This window comes from Pelobates fuscus, chromosome 9 (assembly GCF_036172605.1).
Source record: "Pelobates fuscus isolate aPelFus1 chromosome 9, aPelFus1.pri, whole genome shotgun sequence".
Classification (NCBI taxonomy): domain Eukaryota; kingdom Metazoa; phylum Chordata; class Amphibia; order Anura; family Pelobatidae; genus Pelobates; species Pelobates fuscus.
Genome location: NC_086325.1, coordinates 109,421,031 through 109,445,731, shown reverse-complemented (window position 1 = coordinate 109,445,731; position 24,701 = coordinate 109,421,031). Strand labels below are relative to the sequence as shown.

At 45.3% G+C, this 24,701-nt stretch overlaps 1 protein-coding gene across 1 annotated transcript in view; it reads left to right on the top strand.

Moving 5' to 3' along the window:
* LOC134573671 (uncharacterized) overlaps positions 1-24,701 on the top strand; it is a 100,833-nt gene that overhangs the window by 17,088 nt on the left and 59,044 nt on the right. The gene's annotated exons all lie outside the window — the stretch shown is intronic.

The window sequence follows — 24,701 nt, the reverse complement described above, 5'->3', positions numbered from 1 at the left end:
AGAGCCTCTAGTGGCTGTCAGAGTGACAGTCACTAGAAGTATTTAAATCCTGCAATGAAAATATTGCAGTTCTTGCAGAGTTAAAATTACATGGATATGGCACCCAGACCACTTTATCGAGATGAAGTTGGGCTGGGTACCTATAGTGCCCCTTTAAGTTTGTGAAAAAATCTTTCAACAAAATCTAATTTCATGTACATCATTTAAAAAAGAACTTAGGAAATAAAAAGACCAATAAGCATACTGCATATTTTGTATAATATTAAAATATTTTGTACAATTGCAAAACAAACACACAAAATAACAATATAATATAAATATATACAGAGTGGGCCAGAATTCAGAGTAGGGCTTGAGGAACCAATAGCTTTTTTTATTAATAAACCAAAATCAATAATATTACATACAAAAATACATATGGAAACATATGGAGATGTGTCTGACTATGTACGGAATAGCTCCATTTGCCACCTTGCATAGTTGTGTTCTTTCAATTGCATTGTTCATAACATTAGTTAATGTTTGAGGCTCTAGCGCTCAAATTTCTACACAGATATTCTCCTTGAGCTGCTAAAGTGTATGCAGTTTGTTCACTTATATCCACTTCTTCAGTTGTCACCACAGGAAGTAATCTGGAGGTGAATGGCTAGGCAATCATGGCGGGCAATTAATCTGGGAATATTTTTAAATAGTTCGCTCACCGAACAATTGACAAATTCAGCTTTGAAAATCAAATTCATACAATTTTTCTTTTACTTGTTGTTCATTTGTGAAATTACCCATAATTAATCTCCCAAGACTCAGTTATAATCTGTACCTGCAACAAATAAAAATGGAACTAGTAATAAATAGGTTATTTTACCTACCAAACCCTACTCTGAATTTTGGCCACCATGTATAATATATATAACCCGCAACCCTGCTGATTCCATGCTCTAACTTGGTGTAAGTACCTGTTCAATATTGCTGTTTGTCTCCTTTGTGTACCCTACAGATCCATTGTATCCCCTGTTGTCATGTATTTTCACATGGTGCTGGTGGCCAGCTTTCCTCTTAATGTTCAATGGAGTTACTGGCCATTCAATGCTTTCTTCTTAACCTCCCATGTGGATTGCTGAAGTTGAGTTCAAATTAATTGTGGATTTTCTTTTAAATTATTATACATTTATAATAATGATTAGGAGGAATGTATGGTTTCATAATTAAAGTAATGGTTCAAGAACAGGTTATGTAAATAATATCAGAGTTTGCTAGTTTTCTTCAGAGGTGTTATGGTTTCTAAGTGCTATGCAAAATCAAATTATCAAACATGTTGTAATTCAACCTCATACTTAATAGTGTTAGTGTGGATTTTTTGAAAAATAAATTTCCAGATTTCTCCTGAGAGTTGGAGTGGAGGTATGTTAGTCTAGCATAAACATTGAAACTGGTAATTTTTTTGTTGAAGTTAGGTGATGTTTGTCTTAATGACATCAGTATTTATCATGAACATGGATCTTTGTGGATAGAATGAGCATGGGAGAGTTGTGGAGTTCACTAAGGAGATATAACATTTTTGTTCTAGCTAACTTATTATTTCAACAACCTATTTTGCCAGAAGATGCAGTTAAATGCTGTGATGTAATGTTATAGATTGAAGGCTTGTTTGGGCAGGGCCCTTTTCACCTACTGTTCCTGTATGTCATACGTGTTTTGTTAGAATGAACTGTTTTACTTGTGTCCTATTGTACAGTGCTGTGAAATATGTTGGCTCTATATAAATATTTGTAATTTGATTGGAATAAACAATAATTTCCATAAAAATAGATAAATATCTGATTACCTTAGGTTGTTATGCCAGTCATTTCATACTTGTCATTGTCCACCGTACCAACCATTGGATTCTAGGGGGAGATTTATCAAAATTTCTGTTTGAGATATATATAATTATACTGATGAGCCACAACATTAAAATCAAATACAAATTTTCATGTAGGTCCTCCTTGTGCAGGCAAAACAGTCCTGATGCATCAAGGCATGGACTCCACAAAACCTTGTGGAGTCCACAAAATCGTTTAAGTCCTGCAAGTGATGAGGTTGGGTCTCAATGGATCGGATTTGTTGTTCCATGGATGCACAATAAGATACAAGGAATTTGGAGTCCAAGGCAACACCTTAAACTTTTTACAGATAATAGAAAAGAATGTAGTGCTTATATAATAAATAAATGATCACCTTTTTGGTTTAGTTAGGAGGAAGTTCCAACTATTATCATCAATTTAGTGAATATCTATAAGAGACAACCAAATATAGTGTAGATATTACATGGTTAAATAATATGGAATTCTAAGATATATACACACTCACAAACAGAGACCCAGCTCTGGTGTAAATCGCCTCTGGGTCCGTATAGGCGACCCACCCCCTTCTCCAGGCGAGTATCTTGTCCTGGAGAAACACAAATAGGCAAACAATTGCGCAGTATTGTCTAAAGTTATATGAGAAAGTACATAAAATTCCCAAGTGGGTACTTACAAACAGAGAGTCTAATGACTCTATGTATAGGCACTGTGCAGTTTAGGGACTGCACTCCCCTGTTGAAATGGATGAGATCTGGAACCAGGATAAAGTGTCTCAAATAAAATAAAATTTATTATTACAATACAAAATAAAAATGTCTCAATGTCCAATAAAAAAACAGATCTCATCCATTTCAACAGGGGAGTGCAGTGTATGCCTGTCCATATGTATATCTCTGCATCTGTTTGCACCTGCATGTGCCTGTCTGTGTCTGTCTGTTTGTACCTATCTGTCCTTGTATATGCCTGTCTGAGTATATATGTGTGTCTACACTTGTGTTCTTGTGCATGTCTGTTGGTGACTGCCCATCTGTGTCTATGTGTGTGTATACATATCTGTGTGTATCTATAAATAACTGTGAGTATGCCAAGAGGTATATTAAGAGCTGGAAAGGGAAGGACATGGCTGAGATTGGGAAGTGACCAGGAGTGGGGCTTTAGGAAAGGATCACCAAATTATTCTTAGACTCAAGCCCTCTATAGTTTTTGACCCTAGCAAAGCCCCCGGATCCTCTGTGTATTCCCACCTCAACCTGCAAGGGGTGCTGTTTCAGGAATAATCTCTGCCCTGTGTCATTAAGCGACTTGCCCCTGCCGGATCAGCTATGCCATCTGCTGTTTTTTTTTTTTTTATACCCATGTGGCCTGCAACTTTAGTGGTATGACACAATGTGAGTATTTCTTTTCTATCTCCTTCAGCTACATAAAACTTTTTAAGGGAGTAACTTTATAGGTGCTTGATCCTGATAAGATTGTATATTTTCTAGGTATGAAAAATAAATAGTTATAGAGTAGCAGATATGATACATTTACAGGATATGATGGGAATGTTCCTTTCTGGTTTAACTTCCTGGTTTTCATATTGTCTGGATAAGGCATCTAACTTTTTGTTAAAGTAACCTGGTCTATGAGTGATTATATAATTGAAACATGACAGAAAAAGAGACCAGCAAGCTTGACGAGAGGACAACCTTATAAATTCAGCAATGTAGGAAAGGTTCTTATGGTATGTTATCACCAAGACGGGATCTTTTGTACCCTCTAAAAAATGTCTCCATTCCTTAAAAGCAAAGATTATGGCCAAAAAGTCCCTGTTACCGATGTCATAATTCTTCTCAGCCTCAGATAGTTTTTTGGAGATGAAACAAGGATGTAGTGGTTAATTCTGATTAGTTCTTTCGGACAATTTAAAACCAATTCCGTTTTCTGAGGCATCAACCTCCATTATAAATGGTTTAGAAACATCTGGATGAGTCAAGACAGGAGCTGTTGAAAAAGCTGCTTTGAGTTTTTCTATAGCGGCTAAAGCTTCAGGGGACCAAACAAAAGGATTGACACCCTTTTTTTACATGTTAGTTAAAGGTATTATGTATGCATTTCCTGTAATAGTTAAAAAAAACAAAGCGTTGTATAGCCTTTAAACCTTGAGGGAAAGGCCATGATTGAATGGCATTCTGTTTTAAAGGGTCCATAGTGAATCCCACTTCAGAAATGATATAGCCTAGAAACTGAACACTCTAGTGGTGAAATGGACATTTCTCCAATTTACAAGAATCCGTTCTCCAATAATTTGGATAAAACTATTCTGACATGTTTGTAATGTGTCACAAGATCTGGTAAATGTATAAGCATATTATCAAGATGGGTAACAAATCTCTCAAGAAAACAATTATGAGATCCTGGAAGACGGCTGGAGCATTGCATATTCTTTTTTTTAAATTCTTTATTTTTGCAGTGCAGATAATTATTACAAACTGGCTCTAGGTACCCCAACGGCATTCCTGGAGCTGCTTGGCATAGATAACATGTAGGGTTTGCTAGGCAGTGCACATTTTTTTTAAGGTATATTAGATACAGGCTAGTGTTACATGCAGGTATTATTATGTACTATTTGCTGTGTACAGGCTTTAGATGTAGAAGAAAAAAAAAAAAAAAACATCTGAATTTAGGTCGATGCTGTGTGGTAGGTGAGATTTCAAGATTACCACGATTTAAACAAGATTACCACGATTTAAACAAGATTACTACGATTTAGACAAGATTACCATGAGCCAAGATCAGAAAGTTCGTTTTCAGAGAGTCTCTTCGTGACCGTGCAGCCCATGCCCTCCTTGCGACTCCCGCGGGGTTGATTGACAGGTGCTGCACGGCAGTCCGGGAGTGATTTGCGGCAACCGGCTTGCTTGACCTGGATCCCGGTGTGTTCGGAGATAGGTGTGTCTCGGAGTGCGGGCTGTTGGATCCTGCTGTTAGGTGAACGCTGGCTTACTGTGCCCCTTTCTCTGCCGCCGGTTCCTGGCCCTCCTTCCTCACGGAGCCGAGAGCTTGTGTTGAGCTTCCAGAGGTAGGTATTTCGTTATGGTGCTAGGGTGTGTGTTTGCCGCTATTCTTTGTGGGATTTAGCTCGGTTGGTGCTTCTGGTCTGCGGAGGTTGCAGTGAATGTGGCGTTCATGCTCTCAGTTCTATGTGCCGTGTCACGCAGCCGCCGCCGCCGCCATCTCAGGGTCGGCACTTGGGCTGCAGATCAGTTTGGCATCGGACAAAGTTGGGTGATCTTTCCCTTGTACCGCTTGTTCGCGCTCGGTCACGCACATGGTTGGTGCGCGGCGGCCATCTTGAGGACCCCTGCTCTGCAAGCTCTCTTCGGTGGGGTGGTTGTTTAGGCCCCGTCAGTATAGCCTTAGCGGCCAATGGAGACTGGGATAACCCCCCCGGTTCAGAGGGGGGGGGGAGGCAAGACGCCGGCTGGAGACCCAGAAGAGCGGCCGTCTCTGCCCGGCTCAAGCTCCAGCGAGCTTCGGGCCTCGTCGGGTTACTTCGGGCGCCAGTCAGGGTCATGAAAGGTATCCCCGTGTGCCCCATCAGTTGGGGGTCCCAGTGGGCACCAGTATGGACCCGTGGTTGCCTTTGGCTCCTAGTTGGCTCCGATTCTTCAGGCCCTTATGCGTACTCATAAGTAACTAAAGTATATACAATTAAATAAACTGATAAATAACTGAAGTATATACAATAAGGAATCCTGCTGTCAGATTTGGGAGAGAGAGCAACAGAACAGTTAAGTAGTGATGTACCGAACTGTCCGCCGGCGAACTTAGCGTGTTCGCGTTCGCCGCGGCGGGCGGACACATGGCAGTTCGATCCGCCCCCTATTCGTCATCATTGCGCAAACTTTGACCCTGTGCCTCTCGGTCAGCAGACACATTCCAGCCAATCAGCAGCACTCCCTCCCTTCCACACCCTCCAACCTCCCTCCAGGCATCCATTTTCGATTCATTCTGAAGCTGCATGCTTATTGAGAGGAGGGAAAGTTTAGCTGCTGCTGATTAGATAGGGAAATTGATAGCTAGGCTAGGGTATTCAGTGTCCACTACAATACTGAAGGACTAATCTCATCTCTGCTGTAAGGACAGCACCCCAAAAAGCCCTTTTTAGGGCTATAACATCAGGCTGCTTTTTTTTTTTTTCCTGTGTAATGTAATTGCAGGTGCCTGCCTGCCAGCTTCTGTGTGAGGTTCACATTGGATACTGTGCCTACTTGCCCAGTGCCACCACTCATATCTGTTTTTACAATAGGTTAAGCTTTACATTTAAAAGAAATAATTTTTTTTCACTGTAATAGAAGAGCAGTTGCCTGCCTGCCAGCTTCTGTGTCAGGTTGGATGCCTTGCCCATTTGCACAGTCAGTGCCACCACTCATATCTGTTTTAACAATAGGTTAAGCTTTACATTTAAAATAAATAAAAAAATTTCACTGTAATAGAAGAGCAGTTGCCTGCCTGCCAGTTTCTGTGTCAGGTTGGATGCCTTGCCCATTTGCACAGTCAGTGCCACCACTCATATCTGTTTTAACAATAGGTTAAGCTTTACATTTAAAAGAAATATTTTTTTTTCACTGTAATAGAAGAGCAGTTGCCTGCCTGCCAGCTTCTGTGTCAGGTTGGATGCCTTGCCCATTTGCACAGTCAGTGCCACCACTCATATCTGTTTTAACAATAGGTTAAGCTTTACATTTAAAAGAAATAATTTTTTTTCACTGTAATAGAAGAGCAGTTGCCTGCCTGCCAGCTTCTGTGTCAGGTTGGATGCCTTGCCCATTTGCACAGTCAGTACCACCACTCATATCTGTTTTAACAATAGGTTAAGCTTTACATTTAAAAGAAAAAAAAACATTTTCACTGTAATAGAAGAGCAGTTAGTTGTCTGCAAGCGTCTGGGTGTCAGGCCTACTTCAGCGTGTGCTCTGCAGACCTGTGCCAGCGTGCTTTGACAGTTGCCAATCATATCTGGTGTCTCTTTAGCGTGCTTTTACAAAGAAAAAAGGTTTCCAGTGTAAGCTAATAGCAGCCAGTCAGTGTCCTTCAAGCGGCTCTGTCAGGCCTTCCTTCAGCGTGTGCCCTGCACAACCCTGCCAGTGTACTTTGACAGTTGCCACTCATATCTGGTGTCTCTATAGCGTGCTTTTACAAAGAAAAAAAGTTTCCAGTGTAAGCTAATAGCAGCCAGTCAGTGTCCTTCAAGCGGCTCTGTCAGGCCTTCCTTCAGCGTGTGCTCTGCAGACCTGTGCCAGCGTGCTTTGACAGTTGCCAATCATATCTGGTGTCTCTATAGCGTGCATTTACAAAGAAAAAAGGTTTCTAGTGTAAGCTAATAGCAGCCAGTCAGTGTCCTTCAAGCGGCTCTGTCAGTCCTTCCTTCAGCCTGTGCTCTCCAGAACTGTTCCAGTGCACATTGCCAATCATATCTGGTGTCTCTATAGCGTGCTTTTAAAACCTAAATTTTTTTTTCACTGTTATAGATTGAATAGCAGTTACTTGTCTTCAAGCGGGTGTGTCAGGCCTACAGTGTGTGCTCTACAGAACTGTTCAAGTGCACATTGCCAATCATATCTGGTGTCTCTATAGCGTGCTTTTACAAAGAAAAAAGGTTTCTAGTGTAAGCTAATAGCAGCCAGTCAGTGTCCTTCAAGCGGCTCTGTCAGTCCTTCCTTCAGCGTGTGCTCTGCAGAACTGTTCCAGTGCACATTGCCAATCATATCTGGTGTCTCTATAGCGTGCTTTTAAAACCAAAATTAATTTTTCACTGTTATAGATTGAATAGCAGTTACTTGTCTTCAAGCGGGTGTGTCAGGCCTACAGTGTGTGCTCTGCAGAACTGTTCAAGTGCACATTGCCAATCATATCTGGTGTCTCTATAGCGTGCTTTTACAAAGAAAAAAGGTTTCCAGTGTAAGCTAATAGCAGCCAGTCAGTGTCCTTCAAGCGGCTCTGTCAGGCCTTCCTTCAGCGTGTGCCCTGCACAACCCTGCCAGTGTACTTTGACAGTTGCCACTCATATCTGGTGTCTCTATAGCGTGCTTTTACAAAGAAAAAAAGTTTCCAGTGTAAGCTAATAGCAGCCAGTCAGTGTCCTTCAAGCGGCTCTGTCAGGCCTTCCTTCAGCGTGTGCTCTGCAGACCTGTGCCAGCGTGCTTTGACAGTTGCCAATCATATCTGGTGTCTCTATAGCGTGCATTTACAAAGAAAAAAGGTTTCTAGTGTAAGCTAATAGCAGCCAGTCAGTGTCCTTCAAGCGGCTCTGTCAGTCCTTCCTTCAGCCTGTGCTCTCCAGAACTGTTCCAGTGCACATTGCCAATCATATCTGGTGTCTCTATAGCGTGCTTTTAAAACCTAAATTTTTTTTTCACTGTTATAGATTGAATAGCAGTTACTTGTCTTCAAGCGGGTGTGTCAGGCCTACAGTGTGTGCTCTGCAGAACTGTTCAAGTGCACATTGCCAATCATATCTGGTGTCTCTATAGCGTGCTTTTACAAAGAAAAAAGGTTTCTAGTGTAAGCTAATAGCAGCCAGTCAGTGTCCTTCAAGCGGCTCTATCAGTCCTTCCTTCAGCGTGTGCTCTGCAGAACTGTTCCAGTGCACATTGCCAATCATATCTGGTGTCTCTATAGCGTGCTTTTAAAACAAAAATTTATTTTTCACTGTTATAGATTGAATAGCAGTTACTTGTCTTCAAGCGGGTGTGTCAGGCCTACAGTGTGTGCTCTGCAGAACTGTTCAAGTGCACATTGCCAATCATATCTGGTGTCTCTATAGCGTGCTTTTACAAAGAAAAAAGGTTTCTAGTGTAAGCTAATAGCAGCCAGTCAGTGTCCTTCAAGCGGCTCTGTCAGTCCTTCCTTCAGTGTGTGCTCTGCAGACCTGTGCCAGCGTGCTTTGACAGTTGCCAATCATATCTGGTGTCTCTATAGCGTGCTTTTACAAAGAAAAAAGGTTTCTAGTGTAAGCTAATAGCAGCCAGTCAGTGTCCTTCAAGCGTCTCTGTCAGTCCTTCCTTCAGCGTGTGCTCTCCAGAACTGTTCCAGTGCACATTGCCAATCATATCTGGTGTCTCTATAGCATGCTTTTAAAAACAATTTTTTTTTTTCACTGTTATAGATTGAATAGCAGTTACTTGTCTTCAAGCGGGTGTGTCAGGCCTACAGTGTGTGCTCTGCAGAACTGTTCAAGTGCACATTGCCAATCATATCTGGTGTCTCTATAGCGTGCTTTTACAAAGAAAAAAGGTTTCTAGTGTAAGCTAACAGCAGCCAGTCAGTGTCCTTCAAGCGGCTCTGTCAGTCCTTCCTTCAGCGTGTGCTCTGCAGACCTGTGCCAGCGTGCTTTGACAGTTGCCAATCATATCTGGTGTCTCTATAGCGTGCATTTACAAAGAAAAAAGGTTTCTAGTGTAAGCTAATAGCAGCCAGTCAGTGTGCTTCAAGCGGCTCTGTCAGTCCTTCCTTCAGCGTGTGCTCTCCAGAACTGTTTCAGTGCACATTGCCAATCATATCTGGTATCTCTATAGCGTGCTTTTACAAAGAAAAAAGGTTTCTAGTGTAAGCTAATAGCAGCCAGTCAGTGTCCTTCAAGCGGCTCTGTCAGTCCTTCCTTCAGCGTGTGCTCTGCAGAACTGTTCCAGTGCACATTGCCAATCAAATCTGGTGTCTCTATAGCGTGCTTTTAAAACCAAAATTAATTTTTCACTGTTATAGATTGAATAGCAGTTACTTGTCTTCAAGCGGGTGTGTCAGGCCTACAGTGTGTGCTCTGCAGAACTGTTCAAGTGCACATTGCCAATCATATCTGGTGTCTCTATAGCGTGCTTTTACAAAGAAAAAAGGTTTCTAGTGTAAGCTAATAGCAGCCAGTCAGTGTCCTTCAAGCGGCTCTGTCAGTCCTTCCTTCAGTGTGTGCTCTGCAGACCTGTGCCAGCGTGCTTTGACAGTTGCCAATCATATCTGGTGTCTCTATAGCGTGCTTTTACAAAGAAAAAAGGTTTCTAGTGTAAGCTAATAGCAGCCAGTCAGTGTCCTTCAAGCGGCTCTGTCAGTCCTTCCTTCAGCGTGTGCTCTGCAGAACTGTTCCAGTGCACATTGCCAATCATATCTGGTGTCTCTATAGCGTGCTTTTAAAACCAAAATTTATTTTTCACTGTTATAGATTGAATAGCAGTTACTTGTCTTCAAGCGGGTGTGTCAGGCCTACAGTGTGTGCTCTGCAGAACTGTTCAAGTGCACATTGCCAATCATATCTGGTGTCTCTATAGCGTGCTTTTACAAAGAAAAAAGGTTTCTAGTGTAAGCTAATAGCAGCCAGTCAGTGTCCTTCAAGCGGCTCTGTCAGTCCTTCCTTCAGCGTGTGCTCTGCAGACCTGTGCCAGCGTGCTTTGACAGTTGCCAATCATATCTGGTGTCTCTATAGCGTGCTTTTACAAAGAAAAAAGGTTTCTAGTGTAAGCTAATAGCAGCCAGTCAGTGTCCTTCAAGCGGCTCTGTCAGTCCTTCCTTCAGCGTGTGCTCTCCAGAACTGTTCCAGTGCACATTGCCAATCATATCTGGTGTCTCTATAGCATGCTTTTAAAAACAAATTTTTTTTTCACTGTTATAGATTGAATAGCAGTTACTTGTCTTCAAGCGGGTGTGTCAGGCCTACAGTGTGTGCTCTGCAGAACTGTTCAAGTGCACATTGCCAATCATATCTGGTGTCTCTATAGCGTGCTTTTACAAAGAAAAAAGGTTTCTAGTGTAAGCTAACAGCAGCCAGTCAGTGTCCTTCAAGCGGCTCTGTCAGTCCTTCCTTCAGCGTGTGCTCTGCAGACCTGTGCCAGCGTGCTTTGACAGTTGCCAATCATATCTGGTGTCTCTATAGCGTGCATTTACAAAGAAAAAAGGTTTCTAGTGTAAGCTAATAGCAGCCAGTCAGTGTGCTTCAAGCGGTTCTGTCAGTCCTTCCTTCAGCGTGTGCTCTCCAGAACTGTTCCAGTGCACATTGCCAATCATATCTGGTGTCTCTATAGCGTGCTTTTACAAAGAAAAAAAGTTTCCAGTGTAAGCTAATAGCAGCCAGTCAGTGTCCTTCAAGCGGCTCTGTCAGGCCTTCCTTCAGCGTGTGCTCTGCAGACCTGTGCCAGCGTGCTTTGACAGTTGCCAATCATATCTGGTGTCTCTATAGCGTGCATTTACAAAGAAAAAAGGTTTCTAGTGTAAGCTAATAGCAGCCAGTCAGTGTCCTTCAAGCGGCTCTGTCAGTCCTTCCTTCAGCCTGTGCTCTCCAGAACTGTTCCAGTGCACATTGCCAATCATATCTGGTGTCTCTATAGCGTGCTTTTAAAACCTAAATTTTTTTTTCACTGTTATAGATTGAATAGCAGTTACTTGTCTTCAAGCGGGTGTGTCAGGCCTACAGTGTGTGCTCTACAGAACTTTTCAAGTGCACATTGCCAATCATATCTGGTGTCTCTATAGCGTGCTTTTACAAAGAAAAAAGGTTTCTAGTGTAAGCTAATAGCAGCCAGTCAGTGTCCTTCAAGCGGCTCTGTCAGTCCTTCCTTCAGCGTGTGCTCTGCAGAACTGTTCCAGTGCACATTGCCAATCATATCTGGTGTCTCTATAGCGTGCTTTTAAAACCAAAATTAATTTTTCACTGTTATAGATTGAATAGCAGTTACTTGTCTTCAAGCGGGTGTGTCAGGCCTACAGTGTGTGCTCTGCAGAACTGTTCAAGTGCACATTGCCAATCATATCTGGTGTCTCTATAGCGTGCTTTTACAAAGAAAAAAGGTTTCCAGTGTAAGCTAATAGCAGCCAGTCAGTGTCCTTCAAGCGGCTCTGTCAGGCCTTCCTTCAGCGTGTGCCCTGCACAACCCTGCCAGTGTACTTTGACAGTTGCCACTCATATCTGGTGTCTCTATAGCGTGCTTTTACAAAGAAAAAAAGTTTCCAGTGTAAGCTAATAGCAGCCAGTCAGTGTCCTTCAAGCGGCTCTGTCAGGCCTTCCTTCAGCGTGTGCTCTGCAGACCTGTGCCAGCGTGCTTTGACAGTTGCCAATCATATCTGGTGTCTCTATAGCGTGCATTTACAAAGAAAAAAGGTTTCTAGTGTAAGCTAATAGCAGCCAGTCAGTGTCCTTCAAGCGGCTCTGTCAGTCCTTCCTTCAGCCTGTGCTCTCCAGAACTGTTCCAGTGCACATTGCCAATCATATCTGGTGTCTCTATAGCGTGCTTTTAAAACCTAAATTTTTTTTTCACTGTTATAGATTGAATAGCAGTTACTTGTCTTCAAGCGGGTGTGTCAGGCCTACAGTGTGTGCTCTGCAGAACTGTTCAAGTGCACATTGCCAATCATATCTGGTGTCTCTATAGCGTGCTTTTACAAAGAAAAAAGGTTTCTAGTGTAAGCTAATAGCAGCCAGTCAGTGTCCTTCAAGCGGCTCTATCAGTCCTTCCTTCAGCGTGTGCTCTGCAGAACTGTTCCAGTGCACATTGCCAATCATATCTGGTGTCTCTATAGCGTGCTTTTAAAACAAAAATTTATTTTTCACTGTTATAGATTGAATAGCAGTTACTTGTCTTCAAGCGGGTGTGTCAGGCCTACAGTGTGTGCTCTGCAGAACTGTTCAAGTGCACATTGCCAATCATATCTGGTGTCTCTATAGCGTGCTTTTACAAAGAAAAAAGGTTTCTAGTGTAAGCTAATAGCAGCCAGTCAGTGTCCTTCAAGCGGCTCTGTCAGTCCTTCCTTCAGTGTGTGCTCTGCAGACCTGTGCCAGCGTGCTTTGACAGTTGCCAATCATATCTGGTGTCTCTATAGCGTGCTTTTACAAAGAAAAAAGGTTTCTAGTGTAAGCTAATAGCAGCCAGTCAGTGTCCTTCAAGCGTCTCTGTCAGTCCTTCCTTCAGCGTGTGCTCTCCAGAACTGTTCCAGTGCACATTGCCAATCATATCTGGTGTCTCTATAGCATGCTTTTAAAAACAATTTTTTTTTTCACTGTTATAGATTGAATAGCAGTTACTTGTCTTCAAGCGGGTGTGTCAGGCCTACAGTGTGTGCTCTGCAGAACTGTTCAAGTGCACATTGCCAATCATATCTGGTGTCTCTATAGCGTGCTTTTACAAAGAAAAAAGGTTTCTAGTGTAAGCTAACAGCAGCCAGTCAGTGTCCTTCAAGCGGCTCTGTCAGTCCTTCCTTCAGCGTGTGCTCTGCAGACCTGTGCCAGCGTGCTTTGACAGTTGCCAATCATATCTGGTGTCTCTATAGCGTGCATTTACAAAGAAAAAAGGTTTCTAGTGTAAGCTAATAGCAGCCAGTCAGTGTGCTTCAAGCGGCTCTGTCAGTCCTTCCTTCAGCGTGTGCTCTCCAGAACTGTTTCAGTGCACATTGCCAATCATATCTGGTATCTCTATAGCGTGCTTTTACAAAGAAAAAAGGTTTCTAGTGTAAGCTAATAGCAGCCAGTCAGTGTCCTTCAAGCGGCTCTGTCAGTCCTTCCTTCAGCGTGTGCTCTGCAGAACTGTTCCAGTGCACATTGCCAATCAAATCTGGTGTCTCTATAGCGTGCTTTTAAAACCAAAATTTATTTTTCACTGTTATAGATTGAATAGCAGTTACTTGTCTTCAAGCGGGTGTGTCAGGCCTACAGTGTGTGCTCTGCAGAACTGTTCAAGTGCACATTGCCAATCATATCTGGTGTCTCTATAGCGTGCTTTTACAAAGAAAAAAGGTTTCTAGTGTAAGCTAATAGCAGCCAGTCAGTGTCCTTCAAGCGGCTCTGTCAGTCCTTCCTTCAGTGTGTGCTCTGCAGACCTGTGCCAGCGTGCTTTGACAGTTGCCAATCATATCTGGTGTCTCTATAGCGTGCTTTTACAAAGAAAAAAGGTTTCTAGTGTAAGCTAATAGCAGCCAGTCAGTGTCCTTCAAGCGGCTCTGTCAGTCCTTCCTTCAGCGTGTGCTCTGCAGAACTGTTCCAGTGCACATTGCCAATCATATCTGGTGTCTCTATAGCGTGCTTTTAAAACCAAAATTTATTTTTCACTGTTATAGATTGAATAGCAGTTACTTGTCTTCAAGCGGGTGTGTCAGGCCTACAGTGTGTGCATTGCAGAACTGTTCAAGTGCACATTGCCAATCATATCTGGTGTCTCTATAGCGTGCTTTTACAAAGAAAAAAGGTTTCTAGTGTAAGCTAATAGCAGCCAGTCAGTGTCCTTCAAGCGGCTCTGTCAGTCCTTCCTTCAGCGTGTGCTCTGCAGACCTGTGCCAGCGTGCTTTGACAGTTGCCAATCATATCTGGTGTCTCTATAGCGTGCTTTTACAAAGAAAAAAGGTTTCTAGTGTAAGCTAATAGCAGCCAGTCAGTGTCCTTCAAGCGGCTCTGTCAGTCCTTCCTTCAGCGTGTGCTCTCCAGAACTGTTCCAGTGCACATTGCCAATCATATCTGGTGTCTCTATAGCATGCTTTTAAAAACAAATTTTTTTTTCACTGTTATAGATTGAATAGCAGTTACTTGTCTTCAAGCGGGTGTGTCAGGCCTACAGTGTGTGCTCTGCAGAACTGTTCAAGTGCACATTGCCAATCATATCTGGTGTCTCTATAGCGTGCTTTTACAAAGAAAAAAGGTTTCTAGTGTAAGCTAACAGCAGCCAGTCAGTGTCCTTCAAGCGGCTCTGTCAGTCCTTCCTTCAGCGTGTGCTCTGCAGACCTGTGCCAGCGTGCTTTGACAGTTGCCAATCATATCTGGTGTCGCTATAGCGTGCATTTACAAAGAAAAAAGGTTTCTAGTGTAAGCTAATAGCAGCCAGTCAGTGTGCTTCAAGCGGTTCTGTCAGTCCTTCCTTCAGCGTGTGCTCTCCAGAACTGTTCCAGTGCACATTGCCAATCATATCTGGTGTCTCTATAGCGTGCTTTTACAAAGAAAAAAGGTTTCTAGTGTAAGCTAATAGCAGCCAGTCAGTGTCCTTCAAGCGGCTCTGTCAGTCCTTCCTTCAGCGTGTGCTCTGCAGAACTGTTCCAGTGCACATTGCCAATCATATCTGGTGTCTCTATAGCGTGCTTTTAAAACCAAAATTTATTTTTCACTGTTATAGATTGAATAGCAGTTACTTGTCTTCAAGCGGGTGTGTCAGGCCTACAGTGTGTGCTCTGCAGAACTGTTCAAGTGCACATTGCCAATCATATCTGGTGTCTCTATAGCATGCTTTTACAAAGAAAAAAGGTTTCTAGTGTAAGCTAACAGCAGCCAGTCAGTGTCCTTCAAGCGGCTCTGTCAGTCCTTCCTTCAGCGTCTGCTCTGCAGACCTGTGCCAGCGTGCTTTGACAGTTGCCAATCATATCTGGTGTCTCTATAGCGTGCATTTACAAAGAAAAAAGGTTTCTAGTGTAAGCTAATAGCAGCCAGTCAGTGTCCTTCAAGCGGCTCTGTCAGTCCTTCCTTCAGCGTGTGCTCTCCAGAACTGTTCCAGTGCACATTGCCAATCATATCTGGTGTCTCTATAGCGTGCTTTTAAAACCAAACATTTTTTTTCACTGTTATAGATTGAATAGCAGTTACTTGTCTTTAAGCGGGTGTGTCAGGCCTACAGTGTGTGCTCTGCAGAACTGTTCAAGTGCACATTGCCAATCATATCTGGTGTCTCTATAGCGTGCTTTTACAAAGAAAAAAGGTTTCTAGTGTAAGCTAATAGCAGGCAGTCAGTGTCCTTCAAGCGGCTCTGTCAGTCCTTCCTCCAGCGTGTGCTCTGCAGACCTGTGCCAGCGTGCTTTGACAGTTGCCAATCATATCTGGTGTCTCTATAGCGTGCATTTACAAAGAAAAAAGGTTTCTAGTGTAAGCTAATAGCAGCCAGTCAGTGTCCTTCAAGCGGCTCTGTCAGTCCTTCCTTCAGCGTGTGCTCTGCAGAACTGTTCAAGTGCACATTGCCAATCATATCTGGTGTCTCTATAGCGTGCTTTTACAAAGAAAAAAGGTTTCTAGTGTAAGCTAATAGCAGCCAGTCAGTGTCCTTCAAGCGGCTCTGTCAGTCCTTCCTTCAGCGTGTGCTCTGCAGAACTGTTCCAGTGCACATTGCCAATCATATCTGGTGTCTCTATTGCGTGCTTTTAAAACCAAAATTTATTTTTCACTCTTATAGATTGAATAGCAGTTACTTATCTTCAAGCGGGTGTGTCAGGCCTACAGTGTGTGCTCTGCAGAACTGTTCAAGTGCACATTGCCAATCATATCTGGTGTCTCTATAGCGTGCTTTTACAAAGAAAAAAGGTTTCTAGTGTAAGCTAATAGCAGCCAGTCAGTGTCCTTCAAGCGGCTCTGTCAGTCCTTCCTTCAGCGTGTGCTCTGCAGACCTGTGCCAGCGTGCTTTGACAGTTGCCAATCATATCTGGTGTCTCTATAGCGTGCTTTTAAAAACAAATTTTTTTTTCACTGTTATAGATTGAATAGCAGTTACTTGTCTTCAAGCGGGTGTGTCAGGCCTACAGTGTGTGCTCTGCAGAACTGTTCAAGTGCACATTGCCAATCATATCTGGGGTCTCTATAGCGTGCTTTTACAAAGAAAATTTGTTTTTCACTGTTATAGATTGAATAGCAGTTACTTGTGTTCAAGCGGGTGTGTCAGGCCTACAGTGTGTGCTCTGCAGAACTGTTACAGTTCACATTGCCAATCATATCTGGTCTCACAGTAGCTTGCACGCATAGTACCACTAATCCCCAAAAAAAATGACAGGCAGAGGCAGGCCACCCCGCAGGGGCCGTCGTGGTCGTGGTGCTGTGATTCCCTTTTGCCCTAGAAAAATGCCCAGTTTTCAGAAGCCACGTACCCTGAACTTGAAAAGTTCTGAGGACATAGTTGACTGGCTAACACAGGACACCCAATCTTGTACAGCCTCAGCTCGGAACCTTGACGCACCATCCTCCTCCAGCTTAGCTTCAGGCATCTCTCAAGATACCACTCACCCGCCTGCCGCCACCACCAAAACTAGCACCACAGCCGCTTTACTTGGTATGTCAGAGGAGTTATTCACACACCCGTTTGAAGAAATGAGTGATGCGCAACCATTATTGCTAGAGGATGTAGATAACAGGGATATGTCTCAGGCAGGCAGCATTAAACACATGGAGGTACGGTGTGATGATGATGTTGTACCCGCTGCTGCTTCCTTATCTGAGTTGTCAGATACAAGCGAAGCGGTTGATGATGACGATGCGTCCATGGATGTCACGTGGGTGCCCGCTCGGCAAGAAGAAGAACAGGGCGAAAGTTCAGATGGGGAGACAGAGAGGAGGAGGAGACGAGTTGGAAGCAGGGGGGGGTCGTCGCAAGGAGCTAGTGGCATAGTCAGACAGCATGCATCGGCACCCGGGGTCAGCCCGACAGCACGCCAATCAACGCATGCTGTGTCCACCACCAGAATGCCGTCATTGCAGAGCTCAGCAGTGTGGCATTTTTTTTGTGTGTCTGCCTCGGACAACAGCGATGCCATTTGCAACCTGTGCCAAAGGAAACTGAGTCGTGGGAGGTCCAACACCCACCTAGGTACAACTGCTTTGCGTAGGCACATGATCTCACATCACAAACGCCTATGGGATCAACACATGAGTACAAGCAGCACGCTTACTCTAAGTCGCCATCCTCCTCCTGGTCTAGCATCTTCAGCCACGTCAACCACTGCTGTCCTTCTTGCCCCCTCTCAACCATCCGCCACTCCGTCTCCCGCCTTGAGCAGTTCCCGCTCATCTGCCCACAGTCATGTGTCTGTCAAGGACATGTTTGAGCGTAAGAAGCCAATGTCACCAAGTCACCCCCTTGCCCAGCGTCTGACAGCTGGCTTGTCCGAACTATTAGCCCGCCAGCTTTTACCATACAATCTGGTTGAGTCTGAGGCGTTCAAAAAATTTGTAGCTATTGGGACACCGCAGTGGAAGGTACCCGGCCGGAATTTCTTTTCACAAAAGGCAATCCCCAACTTGTACTCAATTGTGCAAAAGGAAGTCATGGCATGTCTGGCACACAGTGTTGGGGCAAGGGTCCATCTGACCACTGATACCTGATCTGCAAAGCATGGTCAGGGCAGGTATATCACCTACACTGCGCATTGGGTAAACCTGCTGACGGCTGACAAGCAAGGAATGCGTGGCATTGCAGAGGAGTTGGTGACACCGCCACGAATTGCAGGCAGTCCTGCTGCCACCTCCTCTACTCCTCCTACTCCATCCTCTTCCATAACCTCCTCGGCTGAGTCCTCTTGTGCTGCTGCGTCTTGCTCCACATCAACGGCAACCCCCCAGCTCCCCAGGTACTATTCCACATCCCGGATACGGCAGTGTCACGCCGTCTTGGGTTTGACTTGCTTGAAAGCAGAGAGTCACACCGGACAAGCACTCCTGTCCGCCCTGAACGCACAGGTGGAAAAGTGGCTGACTCCGCAGCAACTGGATATTGGCAAAGTGGTGTGTGACAACGGAAAAAATTTGATAGCGGCATTGAAGTTGGGCAAGTTGACACATGTGCCGTGCATGGCACATGTGTGTAATCTGATCATACAACACTTTGTGCATAAGTACACAGGCTTACAGGACGTCCTGAAGCAGGCCAGGAAGGTGTGTGGCCATTTCAGGCGTTCCTACACGGCCATGGCTCACTTTGCCGATATCCAGCGGCGAAACAACATGCCAGTGAGGCGCTTGATTTGCGACAGCCCTACACGTTGGAATTCAACACTCCTAATGTTCGACCGCCTGCTCCAACAAGAAAAAGCTGTTAATGAATATTTGTATGACCGGGGTGCTAGGGCAGCCTCTGGGGAGCTGGGAATTTTTTTGCCACGTTACTGGACGCTCATGCGCAATGCCTGAAGGCTCATGCGTCCTTTTGAGGAGGTGACAAACCTAGTCAGTCGCAACGAAGGCACCATTAGCAACATCATACCATTTGTTTTCTTCCTGGAGCGTGCCCTGCGAAGAGTGCTGGATCAGGCTGTAGATGAGCGTGAAGAGGAAGAGGAAGAGTTGTGGTCACCATCACCACCAGAAACAGCCTTATCAGCATCGCTTGCTGGACCTGCGGCAACGCTGGAAGAGGATTGTGAGGAAGAGGAGTCAGAGGAGGATTGTAGCTTTGAGGAGGAGGAGGAGGAGCAATACCAAACACAACAGGCATCCCAGGGTGCTCGTTGTCACCTATCTGGTACCCGTGGTGTTGTACGTGGCTGGGGGGAAGAACATACCTTCAATGACATCAGTGAGGAGGAGGAACGGGAAATGAGTAGCTCGGCATCCAACCTTGTGCAAATGGGGTCTTTCATGCTGTCCTGCCTGTTGAGGGACCCTCGTATAAAAAGGCTGCAGGAGAACGACCTGTACTGGGTGTCCACGCTACTAGACCCCCGGTATAAGCAGAAAGTGGCGGAAATGTTACCGAATTACAACAAGTCGGAAAGGATGCAGCATTTGCAAAATAAATAAAAAAGTATGCTTTACACAGCGTATAAGGGTGATGTCACAGCACAACGGGATTCTAACAGGGGGAGAGGTGGAAGTCATCCTCCTCCTCCTCCTCCCACGACCACGCCGGCAAGGACAGGACGCTTTAAAGACGTGTTGTTGATGGAGGACATGCGGACCTTTTTAAGTCCTATGCATCGCCACAGCCCTTCGGGATCCACCCTCAGAGAGCGACTCGACCGACAGGTAGCAGACTACCTCGCCTTAACTGCAGATATCGACACTCTGAGGAGCGATGAACCCCTTGACTACTGGGTGTGCAGGCTTGACCTGTGGCCTGAGCTATCCCAATTTGCGATAGAACTTCTGGCCTGCCCCGCTTCAAGTGTCCTGTCAGAAAGGACCTTCAGTGCAGCAGGAGGTATTGTCACTGAGAAGAGAAGTCGCCTAGGTCAAAAAAGTCTAGATTACCTCACCTTTATTAAGATGAATGAGGGATGGATCCCGAAGGGACTGACACTGGGCGATACATTCGATTAAAAAAGGCCTGATGAGATGAGCTGCCTTGGGCTAAAAATGGTCCACACGCTGCTGTATTTTAGCTCTGAATGACGTTTGACTTGCGTGACTTATCCGCCACCAACTAGGGTTCAAGCCGCCATGTTTTAGGGCACTTTCTGCCTGTGAAACAAACATAAATTTTTCTGGCATGTGTACATACCTAATTTTTAGGCCCACTGGTGCAGCACTGTGGCTTCAAAAACCAAACCAAAAAAAAATCATCCAAGATGGCACCAATATACCAGTGGTCTAAGCATCTTCCCACCTTGGCCTAAAAAGGGGAGGTGATTCAACAATTAAAAATCTCTGCCATTTACACATCCACTGATAGGAGACGCGGAAGGTATTAAACTGATCAGAACAATACTAAACTCACCACTCCTATCTGGTGGCACATTAGCTTGCCCGCGCAGTGCCCCAAATTTCAAGTAAGAGGACCGACCAAGCATCTTCTTCCATCTCCCTGTTACATAAATCAATGCCATATCCATAGAAATTGTAGAGAATATCCAGGATAGTTTTACAGGGCCAAATCATGTTGCCTGTTGAAAGAGGTGACCTTGCTCGGGTCCCAGGTGTGCGGTTCCTAAAATGGCTGCCATATACATGTCCTCTGATAGGAGACGCGGAAGGTATTAAACTGATATGAACAATACTAAACTCACCACTCCTATCTGGTGGCACATTAGCTTGCCCGCGCAGTGCCCCAAATTTCAAGTAAGAGGACCGACCAAGCATCTTCTTCCATCTCCCTGTTACATAAATCAATGCCATATCCATAGAAATTGTAGAGAATATCCAGGATAGTTTTACAGGGCCAAATCATGTCGCCTGTTGAAAGAGGTGACCTTGCTCGGGTCCCAGGTGTACAGTTCCTAAAATGGCTCCCATATACACGTCCACTGATAGGAGACGCGGAAGGTATTAAACTGATATGAACATTTACTAAACTCACCACTCCGAGTGCTGTTATTTATTTAATTTTTTTGTGGTGAGGCTTTACAGGACAGAGTGCTTCTCCACGGGACATGTTAACTCATGGGCAGCTGGCTCATCAAGGAACCAGAGCAGCTTGAACGAGGTGACCTTGCTCGGGTCCCAGGTGTGCGGTTCCTAAAATGGCTGCCATATACACGTCCACTGATAGGAGACGCGGAAGGTATTAAACTGATATGAACAATACTCCACTCCTATCAGTAGGTCCGTCCCATTGTGATTTATGCCCCCCACCCACCGCGCAGGGATGGGGGCCGGGGGGGAGGAAAGTCGGCCCCCCCCATTGTGATTTATGGCCCCCACCCACCGCGCAGGGGTGGGGGCCGAGGGGGGAGGACAGTAGGTCCCCCCATTGTGATTTATGGCCCCCACCCACCGCGCAGGGGTTGGGGAGGACAGTAGCTCCCCCCAGTGTGTATCATGGGCTTTGAGGACAGGTGTCAATCCATACCTGCCAAGTGACCCTATGTAGGGGGAACACTCTCTATTCTGCTCTGTGTCAGTGTGTATCATGGTCTCTGTGGACGGAGAACAGTCTCTATTCTGCTCTGTGTCAGTGTGTATCATGGTCTCTGTGGACAGGGAACAGTCTCTATTCTGCTCTGTGTCAGTGTGTATCAGGGGCTTTGAGGACAGGTGTCAATCCATACCTGCCACGTGACCCTATGTAGGGGGAACAGTCCCTATTCTGCTCTGTGTGAGGAGGAGGAACGGGAAATGAGTAGCTCGGCATCCAACCTTGTGCAAATGGGGTCTTTCATGCTGTCGTGCCTTTTGAGGGACCCTCGTATAAAAAGGCTGAAGGAGAACGACCTGTGCTGGGTGTCCACGCAACTAGACCCCCGGTCTCTATTCTGCTCTGTGTCAGTGTGTATCATGGTCTCTGAGGACGGGGAACAGTCTCTATTCTGCTCTGTGTCAGTGTGTATCATGGTCTCTGAGGACGGGGAACAGTCTCTATTCTGCTCTGTGTCAGTGTGTATCATGGGCTTTGAGGACAGGTGTCAATCCATATCTGCCAAGTGACCCTATGTAGGGGGAACAGTCTCTATTCTGCTCTGTGTCAGTGTGTATCATGGTCTCTGAGGACGGGGAACAGTCTCTATTCTGCTCTGTGTCAGTGTGTATCATGGTCTCTGAGGACAGGGAACAGTCTCTATTATGCTCTGTGTCAGTGTGTATCATGGGCTTTGAGGACAGGTGTCAATCCATACCTGCCAAATGACCCTATGTAGGGGGAACAGTCTCTATTATGCTCTTTGTCAGTGTTTATCAGGGGTTTTGAGGACAGGTGTCAATCCATATCTGCCAAGTGACCCTATGTAGGAGGAACAGTCCCTATTCCGCTGTGTGTCAGTGTGTATCAGGGGTTTTGAGGACAGGTGTCAATCCATATCTGCCAAGTGACCGTATGTAGGGGGAACAGTCCCTATTATGCTCTGTGTCAGTGTGTATCAGGGATCATTAGGATAGGTGGCAATCCATATCTGCCAAGTGACCCTATGTAGGGGGAACAGTCCCTATTCTGCTCTGTGTGAGGAGGAGGAACGGGAAATGAGTAGCTCGGCATCCAACCTTGTGCAAATGGGGTCTTTCATGCTGTCGTGCCTGTTGAGGGACCCTCGTATAAAAAGGCTGAAGGAGAACAACCTGTGCTGGGTGTCCACGCTACTAGACCCCCGGTCTCTATTCTGCTCTGTGTCAGTGTGTATCAGGGGTTTTGAGGACAGGTGTCAATCCATTTCTGCCAAGTGACCCTATGTAGGGGGAACAGTCCCTATTCTGCTCTGTGTGAGGAGGAGGAACGGGAAATGAGTAGCTCGGCATCCAACCTTGTGCAAATGGGGTCTTTCATGCTGTCGTGCCTGTTGAGGGACCCTCATATAAAAAGGCTGAAGGAGAACAACCTGTGCTGGGTGTCCACGTTACTAGACCCCCGGTCTCTATTCTGCTCTGTGTCAGTGTGTATCATGGTCTCTGAGGACGGGGAACAGTCTCTATTCTGCTCTGTGTCAGTGTGTATCAGGGGCTTTGAGGACAGGTGTCAATGTTAGGTGATTTCTGCCCTTTATGGATTAAAAGCAGACTCTGCATCAACTGTGTAATTTTCCATGGGAGTTTTGCCATGGATCCCCCTCCGGCATGCCACAGTCCAGGTGTTAGTCCCCTTGAAACAACTTTTCCATCACTTTTGTGGCCAGAAAGAGTCCCTGTTGGTTTTAAAATTCGCCTGCCCATTGAAGTCAATGGCGGTTTGCGCGGTTCGCCGGTTCGCGAACATTTGCGGAAGTTCGCGTTCGCCGTTTGCGAACCGAAAATTTTGGGTTCGCGACAACACTACAGTTAAGCATAACACTGGGACAAAAGAAACAAACAGGGACTGGGACACACACACAAAGAGACACAGAGAGGCTGAACTGAGAAAGAGACACAGAGGCTGGGGAGGGGGCAAAAGAAACAGACTGGGGGGAGACAAAGACACACAGAGGGACTGGGAAGGGGCATAAAAACAGACATGGTCTTGGGGGACACAAAGACACTGTGAGGCTGTGGGGAGAAAGATACAAGATGCTGGTGGGAAGAGACACACAGAAATGATGGGAAGGGGAGAAAGGGACACACAAGGGGGCAGGGAGGAGACATACTGAGGGGCTGTGGAGACAGAGACACCGATGGGGTTGTGGAAGGGTCAAGAGAAACAGACAGGGCTGAGAAGGAAATACAAAGGGAGGCTGGGGTGGAGGAGACAAAGACACACAGTGGGCCTGGGAGAGAAAGAAACATACAGAGGGACTGGAGAAAGGGCAAAAGAGACAAATGGGGCATAGGGAAGGGCAAAAGAAACAGACAGGACTGGGGTGAGAGATCCAGAGGGGCTGGGTGACAAAAAGAGATACAGAGAGGCTAGGTGGAAAAAGAGTCAAGATGCTGGGGGGGGGGGGGGGGGCAAACACAGAAGGGTGTGAAGGAGGAAAAGAGACACACTTACACATACACATGGGGCTGGGAGGTGAAAGGGGCCTAGAGGTGGTGAGGAAGGGAAGAAAGAGATACACAAAAGGGGCTGGGAGTGGGGAAGAGACACACAGAGGCTGGAGTAGAGACACACATAGAGGCTGAGGAAGGGGAGAAACATACACACAAATAAGCTGGGAGAGAAAGATGCACACAAAGGGGCTGAGTGAATTAAGAGTCATACAAAAGAGCTGAAGTAGAGACACACAAAGGGGCTGAGAGGAGTAATACATACAAGGAGGTGGTTTAAGAGACACACAATGGAAAACATGGGGGGATAAGATATGCTAAAGTGGGTATGACATACTAAAGAGAAGATAAGAAACACAAAAGTGGGTAAGAAACGCAAGCGGGACACACAGGTGAAGATGCATTTTTTGGGGTGAAATGGCGGGGCATCTTCGGCTGTATACCCAAAATTCCTGGCACCGACTCTGCATGTGTCATTTAAACTTGAAGCAGCATCGGGGAAACAGAGTGCCTCAGTGTAGCGTGCATAATCCCTCCTCTACCCTGTGCGTGAAGTCATGTGCAAAGGTCAGAGGGAAGGAAGACAAAAGCGCACCAGGATTAACCCGGTATTAACATGAATTGCACAGCTAAAAAGCCCTATCTTCTCTCAGTGAAAAGCGAGTGCAGCCCACACACACAAAGATTTATGGTGAAGTCGCCCACTGCAAAAAATACTTGGACACAACTGTTATAGCCTATCAATCTTAATAAATATTGTGTTACTTTAAAACAAAAAAATAAACATATTTGATTACATGCATAAGGTTACTTCTGAGATATTCAGCCATCACCTTGAGAATAATATCTGG